The 12,740-nt window shown below is 41.5% G+C and overlaps 1 protein-coding gene across 4 annotated transcripts in view; it reads right to left on the bottom strand.

Annotated features, from left to right (window-relative positions):
• Positions 1-12,740, bottom strand: part of ASAP1 (ArfGAP with SH3 domain, ankyrin repeat and PH domain 1) — a 281,291-nt gene that overhangs the window by 83,998 nt on the left and 184,553 nt on the right. The gene's annotated exons all lie outside the window — the stretch shown is intronic.

The following is a 12,740-nucleotide window of genomic DNA, read 5'->3' on the forward strand; positions in this document are numbered from 1 at the left end:
TATGACTGGAGCACTTCTCCTTTGCTATTGGCCAAGTACTTTCTAGTCTCCATGTCACTTCCTCTGTGAGGTCTTGACCATTCCAAATAGGTCTCCCCTCTGCAATCCCCCATTAGTCTCAACTAGGTAGGACTGGCCCACTTGTCTGTTTTTTTACTGTCAAAGCAAAGCTTCTTGAAGGCAGAGGCTATGACTGTCTCACCACAGTGTTATAACAAACCTCCATCCAGCACAGTGTAGACACATTGTGCTCAATAAAACACCTGTTGACTGAGTAAGTGAACAAATTAATTCCCCTCCAAACCAGGAAAGCTGTTCTGAGATGCAGAAATGTTACAGAACTGGAACCTGATTTGGTCTTCCTGGAATGCTTAGCACCTGAATGGAAGGCAGGAGATGAGGCCAGACTTAGGAGACGGATGGGCCAGTGAGAGCTGCTCCCAGGGCACCCTTCAGCCAGCAGCTTTGAGAACTGGGAAGAATTGGTGCTCTCTAGACTCCACCTGCCTGTGTCATTGTTCATTTCTGCCCTTGAGAAAATGACAGGTCTATAAGGTCTGTAATGTACCTTCCAGTTATAATAATCTTATAGCTTAAAATGAGCTACTGGGATACAATTAAACACAGTAGGAAAAAATCCAGACCAACGAGGAAATAGTTACAGGGACACACTCAAACTGCCTCAGGAGCAGATGGTGGCCCTGTCCCCCAAACAAAGTAACAAATGAAAAGGTAACTAAACAGTTCCGTGTACTGCTGAAGAGTTAGAAGGGTCACTTCATCATTCCTATCAGAACCCTAAGTTCACAATGTCCCCTATAAAACTTCTGCCTTGATATAAATATGACCTTTGAAAAAGTCTCAAATATCTCAAGAAAGTGATCTTCTCAACTTGACCTGAGCAAGGACTGATACGACTATGGGACCTTGGGCCACGGGCATTTTCTGCCCATTTCCTAACTGGCTCAAGCAATAATCAAGGACAACACAAATATTTACAGAGTGACTTCACACAGAAATGAAGGCCAGCATCCAAATAACCCATAACACAGCACATGCAGGAACTTCAGAAGATGCTCTCGAGTATTATTGTGAACAGTGAGAAATGGAAATGTTCAAAATAGGAGATGGGTAAATAAACGATGATGGAATGATGGGCATTCTACACAGCTATAGAAACAAAGTCATGGACAGGGCCTCTGGGTTCTGCAGACCCAGGGGTAGGGGGCGCTGGTAATGGGTCTCCCACCTCGCTTCAAACGGGGCCGCTCTGCTTTAGGAGGCTGTATGCTTCCAATTAAGTGAAGGGTCTTAGGCTATAATACTTTACAAAATAGAAAAACATTTCAAAGTATATAAATAAGTGACAACTGGGTTATAAAACAGTGCTACAGTATGAACTCAATGTTGTTAAAAATTTATGATTAAAATAATACACATAAAAAAAGATATATGTGTAAAGAGAAAAATGGTTAGAGGACACAGAGACACAGATATATATCAACTTCTTAGTAGTGGATTGTAAGATTATTGATTTTTATTTTAGGCTTTTTCTCCCTGTATTTTCTAACTTTTCAACAATGAACTGGTATTATTTTTGTATTCAGAAAGTTATTAAAAAGAAATATGACACAGAAACACAAGAGGGCGATAGAACCAACCAGCAGCCTATTTCTCACTCAACTTGTGATTTAATACACGATGTGAACCAGATGGCATCAATAAAAGTAAAAATAATTAATTAGATAGTGGGTTTAGAGGAACAAAGGCACAGTTTCTCTATAACACTAGGGAATTCTGGATCTCTGTCCAGAATGACAATCCTTAAAGTGTGGTCCTTAGGCTGCCGACAGTGTCAGCACCATGAAACTGGTTAGAAATGAAATCTCAAAACTAGTAAATCAGATGCTCTGAGGGTGGGGCCCAACAACCTATGTTTAAACAAGCTTTCTAGGGGAGATGGAAGCAAGGTAAAGTCTGGGCACCACTGCCTAAGGGAGTCCAAAGTTCCTTTAGATAAGCCCTCCAGCCAGAAAGCGGACATCCCTTGCCTGTGGTCTAAGACGTAACCACTATGAGAAAAGAACAGAGGTGAGTGACTGCTCTGAGAGACCTGGTAAAGACCTAAGGAAAGGTGGGAGCCTCATTATACCATTATGCCAAAGGCTTCGAGAACTGACAAGCCCGAATTTAAGCGAAAAGTATGGTTCTACTGGAAGTTTTACAGAGAAATATGGGTAGGTGTAGGAGGATCAGGGAACATGAGACTTCTTAATGCAGAAAAATGCAATTCTATTTTGTCTAATTCAATTTAAGTAAATGATGGGTTACATTTAGCATCATCTCCCTACATCAAGAGTGAAAATGAAAGCATTACTTTCTTTTGCATTATGTGCAGCATCTGATTCCATTTCAGGATAATTATGAGAAAAGGCAGAGTAGCTAAGATTTGTAAGACCAAGAGAAATGGGAAAGCGAAAGGAAAAAAGCCTATCTAGCTACACTACGGTTTAAAAAAGACATCCCAACCCTAAAGATTTCTTTTTTGTGCTTGAAATAATTAGTCAGTTGGTTCATGATCAATTTTCAGACTTTTAATTTCATTTCCATGCACGTCGTGTATAATTTGTTATGTTTAAACTAGAACAAAACCATGCTGTAAGTGGTATCAAATCACATTTTCCTTGCCTTCACTGAACATCTTTATCACACAGTATGTTTTACCAACAGCAAACTTAAACTTAGGGAGCACCTTTTACACAACTTAAATGCCACCGAGTCAAGGCCAGAGTTTCTCTTCTTTTTAAAATACTGAAGTAATAGACTTTTATCTCAGTCTCTAAAAATAAATGCTGAAATGCTGTTTAATGCTTCTATTTAAGGGAAAGAGCCTCTAAAAACCTAAGAGAATAGTTTCCTAAGTATCTACTAATTATTTGTGGCTCAGCCAAAGGGTGTCTCTTCCCTGAGGCCTTTCTTGATATCCTTGTTTTCTGAATGAATGAATGAGAGAGTAAATCAGTGAGTCTGCTTCTGGTGACTTAGCTTGGGAAATGGTGGAGCAGAGATCTGAACTCAGTTTTATCTGACTTCAAAGTCTTGGGCCTTCTGCCACTCTTTGAACTTCCAATTGCTTTAACACGTTGGGCAATTAGTCAAGAAAAGGGCCCATTATTTTTAGTGGAAAATGTAGTAAGCTGCTCACTCAAGACTAAATGAGTCGACTGTTTCTTCATGTTTAAACTTTAAACGTACCAAAGGCATTAAAGGGTATAATCAAAAATAAAAAGGCAAAGTGTAAAGAAACAACCAGCCTAAGTATCAGACATTCCACATTGAAATGTAAATAAGAAATAAATTCTAGAAGTGTAGGCATGAAATGGGATAAAATGAAAACCAACAAAGAAGTGAAATGGATCACCTGACCCAGCAAACCACCTAAACCAGCATCTCTCAGAACGGTTCCATAGAAGTTCATGAATGCTTCTATGCACAAGGGTCAGCTAAGTTAGGAAAGGTCTTTGGATTGGACAGGTCTCTATGGTAGGATGTCAAGCCTTTAACATGCACATGTGCAGTCAATCCCCAAGGGTAACACAACATGCCGTCCTTTCCAATCCAGAACTCTTGTCCAAAACAAGGCGTGGGATTAGTGTCTCCAAGGAAACCCTTAGGAAAAGGTGTGTCTCACTCTGAAACTCCTGTTCCCATTCCAGAGGGAGCCAGAAGCACTGAGCCCAGAATGGCCACTGGGCACGCTTGGCAGGATAGACGCAGCTAAAGCACCCAGCTGGCTTGTACAAGTGGAGCCCAAACCAGCCACATTCCCTCACTAACTCATGTTCCCTGGTGCTGGCTGACAGCAGCCCAGAAAGCAGCACCCTGCTTGGGCTGTAGACCCTGCCCAGGAGTCTGAATCTGGAGCAGATGGCCTTGCCTGAGTGCAGCTGAGGAGAGATCAAAGGGAACAACCTGTAGAGGAATCCAAAATCAGTTCAGGCAGAACACATAATCTGCAGCAGGCAAGTGGAGCGGCAGGACCCAGGGAAGAGCCATGGCTGGGATGGAAAATAGGAAGTCCAGGAAGAGTGGAGGGGGGTCAAAGGAGAGAGTGTGAGGCTGAGTTTGGCAGAATTCTCTGAGTCAAGGCAAACACCTGCATCTGCTTTGCACACTGTGCCTCCAGATCTGGGCCTGGAGAAGGACCTCTGGAGGCTTCCAGGACCAAGATCATGCAGACAGAAGGCTGTTAACTACCTCAGAACAGTGCTTGCCTGATTCTTCCAACAGCTGTGCCACTGTGTTACTTGCTGTTACATAAATCAATACTTTTTACTTAAACTAAATATTTTCCGTATTATATCCATAAAAGGAGGTCCATGCCCACTGAGCAGCAGTCCAGGGTGCTTGCACAGAGGCATGGAATTGGGAGAAGAGCATTGGTCTGCACGTCAGCTCTGAGAGCTACTAAGTGTTCGGGCTCAGTTTTTTTGGCTGTTAAGAATGAAGAATTGTGGCTACTACCTGGTAGGGCTGATGTCAGGAGTAAATGAAGCTATAGGTGTATGTATAATAGAAGTGGTTTTTTTTAAACAAAAACTTAAAGCAGCAAAACCTGACCTGATGTGAATTCATTTTGTGGGAAGCTCTGATGTGAACTGAGGTGGGGCTCTTCAGTCTTTATCCCACTTCGTGCAAATATTCACACATTTCACTGCCGAAGTAACATTGTGCTTAATTATGAGAACCTGCCTAAGAAGTCACTGGGGGTGTTATATAACATGCATTCCGTCACCCTTCTGAGATCTGGAGAATTCTGAATTTTGAAGCATATCTTACTCCAAGGGTTTTGGATAAGAGACTGTGGACTTGGATGATATATACACACAGTGTCTCTGTATAAATGTATGAAATTACTTCAAAGGACATACCGTAATATTAGCAGTAAGTTAGAATTACACAATGATCTTTATTTACTTGATTTATTCCATATTTCTGAAATTTTTATGTTGAAGATGTACAAAGTTTATAACAGAATGAAAAAGGAAACCTCCCTCTTACCCGCCTCCACCCACACGGTTGGATCTCATTTCACGGACTGTCCCACTACATGAACTGGCAGTGATGCATGTCAGAACATGAGGGGATATCCAAGGATCAAATGTGAAACCTCCCCGTGATGGATTACCATTGTGCAAAAAGATGAGGTTTTTTAAATGTATGATAAAATCCAGGACACCCAGGGGCTACCAATTTACCGTTGAGTGCACCCAAGCTCTCTACATTTCTCAGTGTTTCAAAGAGTTTGAGAAATAATCTACTAATCTATATCTAGCCTCTGCATTTCCAGCTATTCTCTTGAGGGGGAAGAAAAGAAGGAAAATAAAAAAAATTTAAAAACCCTCCACACAAACTATAATGCCCTGCAGTCAGAGAGTGCAAACAGGAAATGCTAGGCAGCTGGGGAAATCTTCACTCTGCTTCAACAGCACTGAAGCAACAGCTGCCCTCTAACTGCTGGAGGCAGCTTGGGCTCTTATGCAAGCTCCAGCTCTGTGCAGAGGCTCAGGGACTAGAAGGAGCTGGAGGCAGAGAGTCCTGGCTGGACCACAGCCCTTCTGGGCACCTCCTACTAATTTCAGAGAGGTTTTACATATATTTTCTAAAACTACTGCTACACTGGGGATCTTGGGTTCAATGGTTTTCCTCTACCCACTGAGAATCTATTTCCATCCACCAGCTACTCCTTTCCGGTCCCATTCTGTGGTTTGGTAATTAAGTGGGGACAATTCTCAGCTGACCTCTTGTCTTGGCCAGCATCACAGGCCATGAAGGCCCAACACTGGGAACAGAGCAGCACAGGCAGTGACTTCACTGCTTTCCTGGAAATGGTTAAAAAAAAAAAACAAAACATAATTTTTGTATTATATATTTAATCAAATGAACAACAAAAAATGCTTGGAAAGAGCTAAAACTCTACAGCATCCTTTCCTTTTCTTCTCTAATTTTCCTTTTTTTTAGACAAGGAAGCTGCATTGTAAAGAAAGCCTTTGTCATTAGCACATTAACTACGAAAAGGCATTCAGGGGAGAAAAACAAGATATAAAGGCATGGAAACAAGAAATAACCTCTGCTTCAGTAAAACAGATACTGTGTTATGTCTTCGGATGGCTTTGATTAGGAAGGCGTCTTTAATTGGAGGAAGGATGAGTTCAGAGAGATTGGTAAATCAACTGAAGGAATATTTATAATTATTTATAATAATTTTTTAGAATGCCAAGGTCTACTAGCACATACTATGAACAAAACCTATGACAGGTACTTCACATGAAAGCCCATGCACTTAAAACCTTGACACAAAAACAATGCAAACAACATTGATGAAATAGATCATGTCCGTGTTTCTGTGGCTTCTTACCACTAAGAGGCAGCATTCCCCAGCCATACTCAACATGCCTGATAGATTCACTTCTGGGAGGAAACAGCTAATCACTTCACCTTTGCAGAATAGTGATCACATAAAGGACTTTGACTAGAGGGAGAAATTCACGAGAAAGACTGATTACTTTAGAAAACCAACACAAGTGAAAGAAGTGAGACTACAGACCGTGGTGAAGGAAGAGCAGAGAAGTGTGACTGGAATTTTGCTTTGTACATTGGGTTTACTTGGAATTTTTAAAATAACAATAGTTATATTATTAGTGATTTTCTGGACTTTTCCTCCCTAACTAGAATTTGATGATTTACATGTTTATTTAACCTTTTTATTTTGAAAAAAATATACAGACTCCCCAAAATTGCAGAAGTAGTACAGAGAGGCCAGGTTCCTTGCACCCATCAATGAGCTTCTCCCAACAGTAATGTCTCACATGTCCTGTCTGTCTGACTACCTGTCTATCTTTCTATCTACCTACCTATCACATATTACCAAGATGCAGACATCGACACTGGCATCTGACAGTCTGGTGCAGACCTCACCTGAGTGTCACCAGCTTCTGCATGCACACATTTCTGGTATGTCTTTGTATAGTGCTACGACATTTTACCTCATGTATAGATTAGTATAACCACCACTACAATCAGCACAGAGGACTGGTCTATCAACACAGAGAAATGCCCTGGGCTAGTCCTTCATGGTCACATGCTGGCCCCCTTCTCCACCTCTTGTCAACCACTGATATGTTCTCCAGCTCTGTAACTCTAGATTACCTCTACCTTAATCTGAAAACTACACGAATGGCAAGGTGATCTTGTTAAAAGTTTCACTCGTTTATGAAACTTCTTGTTTTCACTTTAAGGTGTCAAAAGCCCACATGGATAGAAAGAACATGAAGTAAAAGACTAAAGACCTTCTTAAACATACTTGGGTATTCCCACTGCACAGGCAAGTCCCTGGTCCTATTCCTGTCCCAGTGCCTGGGTTCCCACCAAACAGATGTCCCAACCCTGGCTCTCCCAATAGGGAAGGACAGAGGCTGCAGTGGGGATGAGGTTTGAAGGACCAGGATGGGGAACTTCTAAATCCATAACTTGTCCCAGCTAGAGAAAGTGCATATGCCAGCACTAAGTGAGCTCTAATGAAAGACAAAGTTGCTTAGGACATATGATTTCATGTATTTGAAAAAAAACCAAAACCCACAAAAAACCATGCAGAATAGCAACTAAAAAGATAAACCCTCAATATCAATGGATAAGGGGAATATAAAAGAGAAACTGCAATTTTCTCTTTGTAGTCTAAATTCTCCCCATCAGGCATGTGTTCTTTCTATAGTAAGTAAAAATACATAAATATGTACGTAGTGGCCTAACATTCCACTGTGTGTTACTCAAGGACAGTTTACAAAATTTCTCATGTGGGTGGCAGGACCCGGTCCTCACATAAGCAGTAAGGTGGGCAGAGAGGGTGCTTTTATCATTCTCCCGATGAGGACATTCATGCTTCTGAGTTAGGAAACATTAACCCACTCAGTGGCAGGCCTGAAATCATAATAGAGCCTTCGATTTGGGGTACCAGTGGTTCTCACGATCAGAGTATTTTCCTAATAATAAGAGGTTTTATCTGACTTTTTCTACTGTTCTGACATTTGCACTGACAATGCAAACAGTAGTGGAGGTGAAACAGTGTGTATTAAGGCACTGTCCCAAACTGTGGTCACTGCATTCTGCACAGTGATGCTCATACAGTAAAAAAGGAAAGGTGGGTTTCATTTAACCTTTAAAAGACGGCATTTTAAAGACAGCATCATACAAACTCCATATATTTTCCAGGATCAACTGTACAAATAATGGTTTCTTTCCTTTTGCCTGTGAAAAAGAACATATATGCTTAGGTTTCTGAGTATTTAACCTTTAAAAGACGGCATTTAAATTCCGTCAGCATTTAAATTCGGCCAGCGGGACCACTCCTTGCTGGGAACTAAAGTTCCCTTTCATCGGATAAAGGTTACGAAGGCCCATGATGACACAGTAAAAATTATTGATTTTATTAACATCAACCCTTGAATAGACCTTTTTTTTTTTTAAATATATCTTTATTGATTTCAGAGAGAGGAAAGGAGAGGGAGAGAGAGAGAGAGAAACATCAGTGATGAGAGAGTCATTGATCACCTGCAGCCCACAACCCAGGCATGTGCCCTGACCGGGAATTGAACCCTGATCGCCTGGATCCTAGGTCGACGCTTAACCGCTGAGCTCGCCTGGCCGGGCTGAATAGACCTTTTTAATGTTGTTTGATGAAACAGAAAATATGCATAAGGTACTTCCAAGGCAAACCAAAAGGTGATGGCTTATTTGAAAAAGCACGCAACATTCTGAGTTGCAAGCTGAACTAACTGGTTTTTTAGTTTTTGAGTGGAAGACCTTTTTTTTATTTTTTATTGAAAGAATTACTGACAAACTGTGGTACTGAGACTTGGGTACTTGGCAAATGTTTTCTCCAAAATGAATGAACTGAACCTGTCACTGCAAGGTAAACAGGGACAGTATTTGTTGCTATTAAAATTGGAGCTTTCAGTGAAAAGGTAACATTTTGGGAAACTTGTATCTGTCATGATGAGCTTGACAGCTTATAAAGTCTTCAACTTCATCTAGATATGATTCCAGATTCATATTACTACTAACTTTTAAGAAACTACCACTTGTCAAGTTCTGATATAGTATCGAGGAAGAATATCGGTAAATTGCCTGAAAAGGCCATTACAGTACTTCTCTCTTCCCAATATATAGACCTGTGTGAGGCTCTATTTTTTTTTTTTTACCTCAATGTACCTCAACAAAATGAATTAATAGCCTTTAAAATGTCTCAGTTTTAAGTTTTAATACAGTAAGTATGGATAAAAATGGTCCACATAAACAAAAACTCTGGTGTACTCAATCATTTTTAAGATTGGAGTCCAAAAAGTTTCAAAATTACTGGCTAACACTCTCACTCTTTCTAATATACTATAATTCACTGATGAGGGAAATGAAAGGGAAAAAGTAGGTAAGAAAGTGCTATGCAAGCTAAACACAAACAGGAGTTTGATGGAGGTTCCAGTCGCCATGGCCAGTGGGCCCGTAGCACCCCGTCTGCAAAGGCAATGCTGTTGCTTTGGACTGGGGGGCAGGGAGGGGCAGCGCTGCTGAGAGGGCTTGACCTGATCTGCAGGCCGGGAAGACCAGCTGAAGCCCGAACCCCACCAGCTCCCAGTCATATTATTTTTTTTTGAGATTTGGTGCATTTATCTATAAAATGGGCTGTCTCTTCATACTTGCCTTTGCTCTCTGAATTGCCATGAAGATCAAATGAGAAGATGTGAGTAACAATAAAAGCTTGTATTTGTGAAGCAAATTCCACATGTTAGGTATGGCACTTAATGATTTACCTCTAGGATCTCAATGAAGTCCCACAACTGCCAAGATACAGACTATTCTTTCTTTTTCTAGATAAGGAAACCAGGCATCAGAAAAGTTAAATTGTTTGCCTAAGGCTACAAAGCTAGTAATTTGGGAGCTGGGATCCCAGGTCTGAGTGAGACCCAAACCCATATTCCTCCCTCTACCTACATCTCATAGCCCGTTTCATTGTATATGACAAGGTAATAATTTACAAGGTAAAACAACTTTTTGCAAAACCCACTTTCTAGGACATGAAGGGGAGAAACAGTAAGAACAGCAAGGAACTTTAACCATGACGTGGTATATCAACTCTGAGAGTCATCAGCTACAGCTAATCCTCTCTGGGGTCCTCAGACACTGTCAGTTTAAAGGTAGAATCTGGTTAATAAAAACCAGCCTCAGCCCTATCTGATGCTCACATCAACATCTGTGCAGCTCTCGGGGGTTTTCACAGAACCTCTCATTGGTCACCACCCCTTCCACAGTCATTAAAAGCACAGAAAAATAAAAACATCTAAATGGTGACTCAGTCACCATCACTTTGTGGATCTGAATCTCTCAGGACCAACCTTCAGAAGCTCTGAAACACAATGGGCTTGCAAAAACGACTGCTTATAAGTAACACAAACAATGAAAGTGTTTCCCTATCTAGAGTTAGTAAAAAATAGAAAGCCAGGCCTGACCCCAAAATCTACCTTTCATTTTACTCCATAAAAAAAAGTAATGTCTTAATATAACATAACTATTAAAAATACCCATTATAAGCAGTATCTTAATTAGAAAATGGAACACAATAGACCTTTGGTATTTGCTGGTTGAACTGAGAATATAATTAGAAAGTCTAAGATATATGCAAGTACCTTTTTTAAAAAAAAAATCCTACTTTCTAAATTTTAACTATATACACTATTGCTTAACGTTTCAGGTCTTCACTAGCCTGAGTGAATAAAATTTTAGGGAATCTTCTGAGAAATGCTGGTTCCCATGGGGGTGTGTTCCAGGGCTTCGGCAAGGTGGGGGTGCTCCCCCCAAAACCTCAGCCTGCAACTGTAGGTGTTGAAAGCTGACCCAGAAACCCCTCTTTCCCTGGGGGCGGGGCTGGCTTCCTCTTCTCCAAGGCGTGGCCCCATCAATCTGACTGGGTTGCTCTTCCCTTTCCTGACAAAACATAAAAAGGGAAGCAGCAAGCTGCTGACTGTAGTCAGGTTGTCTAAACTCCTGGGACTGACTTTTTTTATTGAATCAGAATAGCGTTCCCTTAGCAACCAATGATGGGGCAAACTGATTCTTCCACCTGCCCCTCGAGGAGATGCTGCTACGATCTTCAATGGGAAAATGTTGGTTTTTATATTTTTAATTATATGAACTGGGTCTTCTAGCAATTTCTTTTAGGTCTTTCTTAGACTTCTACTCCTTAAAAAACAACTGATGTGGAAGAAGGTGGCCTGCAGCTGGGGGATGTCTGGGGGACTAGCTAGGTCAGTACTTCTAGTTAGGGAGACACAACCCCAGAGCAGGAAGTGACAGAGGCAGGTCAGTGGCAGGTGGTAGAGACAATGACACAGAGACAATGTCTGGTTCACGTCCACTAACTGTGCCTGAACATAATCTCACTGGGCCTCAGTGTCGTTTCATAGGACTGTTGTAAGTTGTTAACTAAGAAAGTCACACATTTTGCACACTGCCAGGTTCAGAAACGTGTTCAATAAATATCAGTTGTTCTGTGGCGCAGTAAGCAAATGTATTATTAGATAAGCAAATGAGACGATGACAATGCTTGAGTGCACTGGCTCGTGTGGACGGCACACACACAGTGTGAAAGAACCAGCAGCACAGGGCAGAGCGAAAGGGATTGGTCTGAGAAACAAAGAAGTGATGACTCTTGACTTAAGCCAAACACATGTGGTCTCCTGGAAACTAAAGGTTAGCAAGACATCCCTGTGAAAACACCTCTGCGAAAACAGAGCTTCCTCCCCAGCAGGCCTTCTACCAGCTACCACCTAAGTGAATTGTCAGAGTCTGGTTTCACTTCCTTTCTTCACCTCACACCACCCTCTGAGCAATGCCCCCACAAAGAGGCAGGTAAAGTCCAGAGGAAGGAGAAATGAGAGGGCCTACTTCTGAATAAGAGATTTAAATAATCTAAGTTACAGAAATATCATGGATTTATCAAAAAAACCCAAAGCGTAGGGATATGTACATGCTAAGGTCAAAACGATCCTTTGAAAATAAGACGTACTGCTATCTTCAGACTTTATTTTCTTTAAGAATGTCCCTAAGACTAAGTCGAAGGCACAAACCACCAATTAGAATTAAACTGTCAGCAAGACAGACACATACGCACCTATATTTATCCAACACAATAGGGGAAATACTCTGATTGGTCAAATATTCAGGTTAATATAGTAGAGAAGGTTTTCAATTTCCCAAGAGGGTGTATTCGTCTGGAAGCCAGCCATTTCTATCAAACAGATTTGTGGCAAGATTCTCTCTCGAGGCCACAGCCCTATCTGATACTTGAGTAACTGGCCCAGGGTGAAGGCTTCTTGAGTGAGTTCTGGATCCTTATAGGAGGGCAAGGTGTAATAGTGAGAGACTCGGGGAGAGAAAGAGAGGGAAACAGCTCCTCCTCCCCAGGAAAAGGCTGAGGAAAGTATGGGACAGCTTTCCTCGGGGCACCTTTTAACCTCCCTGGGTTCCTGTCTCGTGGGGCTTAGGAGAAATGAGACTTGATTAAATCAGCTCACAGAATGGACCTTTCTCACGTGGACACAGTGTGAGGCTGGGCACAATCTGGGGGTGCCCAGAAAATACTGCCTGGGAAACAGGTGCCCCACCCCCAACTCTGTCTGCCTTCTGGGGTC

The sequence above is a fragment of the Miniopterus natalensis genome, chromosome 16, assembly GCF_054644295.1.
Source record: "Miniopterus natalensis isolate mMinNat1 chromosome 16, mMinNat1.hap1, whole genome shotgun sequence".
Lineage (NCBI taxonomy): Eukaryota > Metazoa > Chordata > Mammalia > Chiroptera > Miniopteridae > Miniopterus > Miniopterus natalensis.